We start from the raw sequence: 7269 nt of genomic DNA, 5'->3' as shown, positions 1-7269 counted from the left end.
TATTTCATTCGACTAACAATTTTTCAATCATTTTTCATTTTAGTTTGTAAATGTTTTTTGTAAAGTGTATTTTTTACAGATTAATAATGTTATAAGTAATAAAATCTCTATTGCATTCGTTTACTTCTTTGCAAAAATTATTTAAAGGAAATCTGATTGATGTAAATAAATTAAATCATCGTTCTTTTTTTTTGCTAATTATGAAATTGAATAAAAAATATGCTGAATACCCACTTTAAAGTTTACGTATTTCAAATGAGCATAATATCATAATTTCATAATATGCAAATGAATGCATATTATAAAAATATAACATTGCATCTTAAATGACGATCTTAATTAGATCATTTTACTAATAAAAGCATATGTAATCATGTTAATATTTATACTATAATTTTATAATTGTTCAGTGTTATATAAATAGAAAAAGTTAAACATAGTTTAAATAATATTTTTGAAAAACTGGTGTCAACGTTTTAAGTCATTGACTTTTTCCGAAAAAAAGGAAGTATTTTTGCTATTTTATAAAAAGTCATGAAATATATTATTCTGATATTGTGTATATTTTTATCTGTTTGTCGCTCTATATCTGCATTGAAATGCATTCAATGTTCTGAGCGAAACTGTACAATTCCTATTGGATGTAAAGGTAATTTTATTGTTTAGTATTGTCAAATAAAATTATTATTTTATAGTATTTATTACTATATTTACGTAAAACTTGAAAATAAACTTTATAATTAAAACATATTTATGTTTTAGCAGTTTATATAAAGTTTAAAGAATATCTTATTTTATATAATCTGCAAAGTTTATGCATAAAAAAGTAATGAACAAAATTTTAAAACTGTTTAAAAACCAAATTCTTGGAAATCTGTTGTCTAAATTAAGTGCCGATGTTTAAAAAAAAAAAGGCAGTTGTTACTAAGCACCGGCGAAGTTCGTTTAACTTCGCCAATTGAAATTAAACGAAATCGATTAGCGAATGTTCGTATAACTTTTGTACCAACGTTTAACCAAGGACGTATAATAGAATCTCTTACTCTTCCTTGGTTTAGCAAATTACTATTTAGTATTCGCCTAATGAAAACACTCTTCGCCGGTGCTTAGTTGTAACTTTTGTAAAAATTTCTTTATCAAAAAGTTTTGATAAAGAAATTTTTTGAACATAAAATAAAAAAATTTTGTTACTCTTGTTTTTTACTCGCATGTTACTCTTTGAAAGTTTTGCTTTTTGTGAAGTAAAGTTGAATTTTAAGAGGTAATTTACGGATAAGAGGTTCCTAAAACATGTTACATTTTTTTTTTATTACTGTAAACTTTTTTATAATAAAAATTTAGATTTTTTAAAATTTAGTGATTCTAAATCCATTTGAATATTTTTATTCAACTTTATTATCAAATAATAGAATGCAACCTTTTTAAACTGCTTTTTTTAAATTAATTCAATTAGTACCAAAAGCGAACATTTACAAAAGTAAAATAAAAACAAGTAAATAATATTTAAGTGACTCCATATTTGGTCTTATTTGACTTATTCGTTAAAAACAGCATAACTTTATAGGCCCAAGTATTAAAAAAAGTGTCGCATTGAATGTTTTTGTATTGTTTCGTCGTTACTATATGATATTTTTTTTTACTAAAATTTTATGTTAAATAAACTTTAATATAATAACGTCAATAACGGACGCTACTTTGGATTAGTCTTAATGACTATCTGTGGCTGTTCCTATGCTAAGCCAACAATATCTTCGGATAGAACATTGTATAGAAAAATATAGCATAATAATTCAAAATTCAAATACAAAATAAGAAAAGAAATAACTAAGAGGTAGCGAAAAAAAAAAAAAGGAAACACTAAGCAATTTTAAACATATCGTTTGTCCTCGCATTATTCAAGAAAAGTTATTAAGTTATTTAATATTTTATTTAATATTCAAATTAAATCTAATTAATTTATTAGACGCAAACCCATGATAAAAATAGAACTTATTCCTTGAGTTTTTTATTTTTAAAAAATGGCGGTATTTGCAAACACTTTTTGTGTTTAATAAATTTTTAAACTTTTTTTAATTCTGGTTATTATTCCAAGAAGATCTAGCGGTCTTATCTCAGAGCAAGAAGATCTAGCGGTCATATATCAGAGCAAAAAGATCTAGCGGTCTTATCTCAACAACGAGCAAAAGTATTTAACGAGAAAACTCACGCCTCTTTTCTTACCGATGCTGCACTATGTGAACAGAGCTGTATTCAAAACCTAAGATATTGTGGTTTTGATTAAATCTTGCTTTTACTGAATGCAATTTCAAATATCGTATCATATATTTTTCAAATATCGCATTGTATATGTCTTTCAATCAACGGAAACAGATACTTTCTGCATTTACAATAAAAAACTGCTCATATTACCCACTTATATAGATGTTTCATAATAAGAAACTAAATAGATAGCTTTAAGATATATAAACAGACAATATAAATCTTCATTTGAAGTTCTGTTATTAAATTTCATTTTACATCAAAATCTATAAATGATGTTTTTAAGTTTCTTGAAACAAACCTAAGATTCGAAAAAACACACTCTTACTTTATCCGTAAAACGATGTATGGATTGCAATCTGTGTCGTACTTAGGACTTAAAACTGAGAAAACTAGTTCCAAAGGAATGCAAAATCTCTTCATCTTTAAAAGAATTCAAATTGATAATAAAAAACTGGATACCAAAGCAATGATCATGCAATATGTCGAATACATTTATAAACAAAAGTAAAATCTCTGTATTTTTGTTAGTTTAGTGATATCATTTTTGTTTGTTGTTTGTTTTGAGTCGTGCGCTTATAAAAATAAAATAAAAATCAAATATAAATATATTGTTATATCATAATCAATATCATAATCAAAATATATATTATATATATAATCAAATATAAATATATTTAAAACGATATATATTTGAAGGATAAGTTAACTTAAACTAGCCGATTATAGAGCTATCTATCTATCTATGTGCATATATATATATATATATATATATATATATATATATATATATATATATATATATATATATATATATATATATATATATATATATATATATATATATATATTAACTAGGAGGTGTTGTCAAAGATGCGTGCAACTGCTGTAATGTCTGCGCTAAAATTTCTGGAGAGGTGTGTGGAGGACCATGGCAAATATTAGGAAAGTGCGGAAATCATCTCAAGTGCGTTGAAGAATCAACAAATAGCAAAGAAATATGTATGCAAAAACTTTTTTTGGTTTATTATTGTTATTGTCAGTTTATAATGTTTTCGAATTTATAAAAAATTTCTTTATAAATAAGGCCGACCTATATGCAAAATAAGTAGTGTGCGACAATGCAAGAATTATTGCCCACACGGAAATGTAATGGACGGATACGGTTGTCCGACTTGCACCTGCAACAGTAAGCGCTTATTTTAATGTTAAAACATATCATAATATTTTTGAAAATGGCAAATTTTATAATATAAAAAACAAGCGTAACAAAAATATTTATCAAACTTTTACACTCAAACAATTTTTTTTTCTTAGACTTAACAACATGCAAGTCAATAGAAAATGAAGTCTTACCTTTTTATAATGTAAAATCATGTCGAATGATTTTTAAATGTTTATTTGTATGTGTGAACGGACCAGTATACGATCAAAACGGTTGTTCAAGATGTTCATGTCGCCGTAAGTATTAATTTAAAATATTTCCATGAAAGCATTTTAATAATGATTCATATGATAATAAATTTCTATGGATGTAGAGTTAAACCTTTTATCCATACAATTATGGTTGATTTGTAATCCTTTTGATTTGGGTCTATTTTTTGTAAAACATTACAATTTTAATAAAAATTTGATGGAAAAAGTTGCAGTTTTCCCCCATAATCTATTTGGAACGCAAAAAAAAAAAAATGTTGACATACACAAAACATAATTGAACTTTAACATAAAAACTCAGACTTTAACATAAAAACTCAGATCTCATTTGTTTACCTTAGAAATACAAAGAACTAAATCTAAATTTATACATAGATATATACAATAAATACAAAGTAACTAAATCTAAATTTTTTTTTTATTATTATTATTTTTTTTGATGTAAAGAATTGATTCATTAATCTCATTTGTTTACCTTAGAAATACAAAGTACTAAATCTAAATTTATACATAGATGTATGTAATAAATACAAAGTAACTAAATCTAAATTTTTTTTTTTATTATTTTATTTTTTTTTTATGTAAAGAATTAACTCATGCTATTTTATACATGGAAGCAAAAAAATCAATAAATTTTATCTGACATTATGAATTTGTAATTGACGTTTTAAACACATGATTTTTTTTTTTAATATTCTTTCAGATTTCAGATATTGCTGTTAATAAATGTAAAATATGTTCAAAAACTTTATCCCTAGGTATACCAGCTTTATGCCACAAAAATGGGTGTTGTGATCAGCCTACAAAATTTTGCAACAACAATAAAAGGTAATTTCATTTCTTTACTTTATTTTTTGAGAATATTTTGGAATATTACTTAAATTTAGGTTGGAGATTTTAAAAAGTTTAATTTAAACTTCCGGCTGCAAAGAGCGAAACACATTGCATATTAATAAGTATTTGAGACATTGATTAAGGCAGTGTTTTAGAACTTTTAATGGTATGAATTCAGTGAACTTTTAATTTTATGAAATCAGTTTTTATAATTACAAATTTAATTTTAAAATAATTAGAAATTTAATTTTAAAAGCTAATTGATTTTTTATACATTTATTTAAATTCCGAAATTTACCGAATTGAGGCCCTAAATTTCACGTATATGGTTGATTAGGGTATTATGAGCAACTTGAAAAAAAGTTGGATTATTTTCAAAAGTAATGATGCTCGATCCAAAGTTTTTGCAAATAAACAATTTTTAGGGATCACTCTTCATGATCCAAATAAATATTTGGGTACCCGAAATTTTTTCTTAAAAACACAGAAGTTTTAAAGAAGTAGCAAAAGTGCTCATATTACCCAGACCACTTGGTAGTATGAGCACTTTAAATTAGCTCAAAAAAATAACATTAATTAAGTAAAAAAGTAACAACCTAAAAATTAGAACTAATTTGTGGAATACAATAATTCGTTATTAACAAAACTTATCATTAAAAGATCAAATTTTAAGCCACTTTTTATTGAAACAATACTACTTTGTTTTACGGAAAAAAGAAAAAGAAATCACTCGTTTTTTTTTTCAATTTTATTAACTCAAACCTTTAAACAATAAGTTTTTCGAATTTAAATTACAGAAAAATAATTAGCATTGTTCGGTTACGCCAAAATAAATGCTGTGATTGCATTAATAAAGACTGTGATAACACAGCTGACTTTCTTTACAATTTTTCTGTCAATATTATTGCATTACTGCACCACTTTTGTAAGTAGATTACTTACTTTAACTTACATAATACTAACCAGACCAGACCAAAAATACCGCTTTGTTTATGTTTAAACCATTGCATCAGCTTATGGAACTAATGATAAACTTCGGGATATTGTTATTAATGACATCAATTACGGTTTTAGAGGCAAGTTCAAACCCTGTTTTTTGAATAAATTGCAAGTAAAGCAAACTATAGGGAAGTTTTTTTTAAAAACAAAACTTGCTTTTTACATTATTGATTTTTTCACTTACTTAACTTGAAAATTAATATTGCACACACACCCACACACACACACACACACACACACACACACACACACACACACACACACACACACACACACACACACACACACACACACAAACACACACACATGCTTATATATAGCAATAGGTATTACATAACTATAGCTACAATAGATAATATTAATATTGCTAGCTAAAGATCTGTGATGTTTACTTATCAATTACGTATAGATTGATATGTGTTAACACACTACTAAGCAACTATGAGTAGCTATCTACGTTAGGTTTTAAAACACAAATTAAAATCTGCAATATGTTGCTAACTAGTAGTTATAGTATTGTCTTCATGTAGTAGCTATTGACAAAGATACAATACTTTGCTACCAATATGTTGTTGTACTATTGCTAAATACAAAGCTGTGATTTGTGGCTGAAAGCCATTGCTTAGGTACAGGTTTGTTCGTTGTGTTGTAGCTAGCTATGTATACGCTAGTAATAATGCTACGATATGTAGCTAACGATATATTGTAGTAATATCGATAGCTACAAATCTGCAACTTCTAGATAGTGACATGTCGTTATATAATTGCTATGCTCAATGTGTATAAGATCAAGATCAACTCATAATGTGAATTCGAATATCCTTTTTTGATAAGCTCGTTTAGGAGAATTGCTTAAAATTCCAAGAAATTCTTACGGTCTATCACCGAGCACAGCGTAAGAGCATTTAACTAGGAAGATAGTGTATTAGTTATTAAATTTCCTAAATCTGAATAAATATTAAAGTATATTGTATTTTTCAATAATTATATACTTTAATATCACGCCCGACGTCAACAGGGGCCCAGGAATACGTGCTTCCTTTCAACCTTTTTTCTAAAGGACTTTTTTTTAAAAAAAATGTAATGATATAGTGTTTTTAGAAATTGAAGCAAAAGATTTAATCACGTTTTAATTAAATGAGAGCCGCTAATTACTATACATAAGTTTAAGCTAGTTATACTGATTCATAACATTCACACACAATTATATAATCACAAAACGTATATATATGTTATAATATTCACAATCATGGTTGTCACACATAAGCATAGTTGAATTAACATTTTTGTAAATTCAACATCCCCATAACATCATAATGAGATCATCTTATGATACTTGTGCATGAGTTTTCATATCATCATGATATCCTATTAGTCGACTAACTGCGTAAGGGAAAGGTATGATTAAGTATGCATTAATAAAAAATTCGGAAACTTTCAAAAAGGTTGTGGTGTTTTGTTAAAAATTGAGATCAACGTGATTTAGTTATAAATCAAAAGTTTCTCATGGTTTGTTATCAAGTAGTAATCTCGATAAGATCTCATGGTGAATTCACAACCATAGTTGAGTTTATTAATCTATGATTATGACATCGGAATGATATAATGTGAGATAATTATTTGATATCGCAATATGAGAAACTTTTGATATAATAATAATATCATATTGATCTCATGCGTTGACAGGGTAGTTATTGATAAATATAATATCCTTTAATATTCATTAAGAATTAAGAAAATTAA

The 7269-nt window shown here is 26.0% G+C and overlaps 1 long non-coding RNA gene across 1 annotated transcript in view; it reads left to right on the top strand.

Annotated features, from left to right (window-relative positions):
• Nucleotides 1-436: 436 nt before the first annotated feature.
• Nucleotides 437-7269, top strand: part of LOC105843953 (antistasin-like) — an 8481-nt gene continuing 1648 nt past the window's right edge. Inside the window, exons 1-5 of the long non-coding RNA XR_010642195.1 lie at nt 437-649; nt 3118-3261; nt 3347-3448; nt 3577-3720; nt 4452-4521. This is a non-coding gene — a long non-coding RNA (antistasin-like). The remainder of the gene's footprint in view (nt 650-3117; nt 3262-3346; nt 3449-3576; nt 3721-4451; nt 4522-7269) is intronic.

Source organism: Hydra vulgaris, chromosome 12 (genome assembly GCF_038396675.1).
Source record: "Hydra vulgaris chromosome 12, alternate assembly HydraT2T_AEP".
Classification (NCBI taxonomy): Eukaryota; Metazoa; Cnidaria; class Hydrozoa; order Anthoathecata; family Hydridae; genus Hydra; species Hydra vulgaris.
Note: the sequence above shows the minus strand (reverse complement) of the source record. Positions and strands in the feature narration are given on the sequence as shown.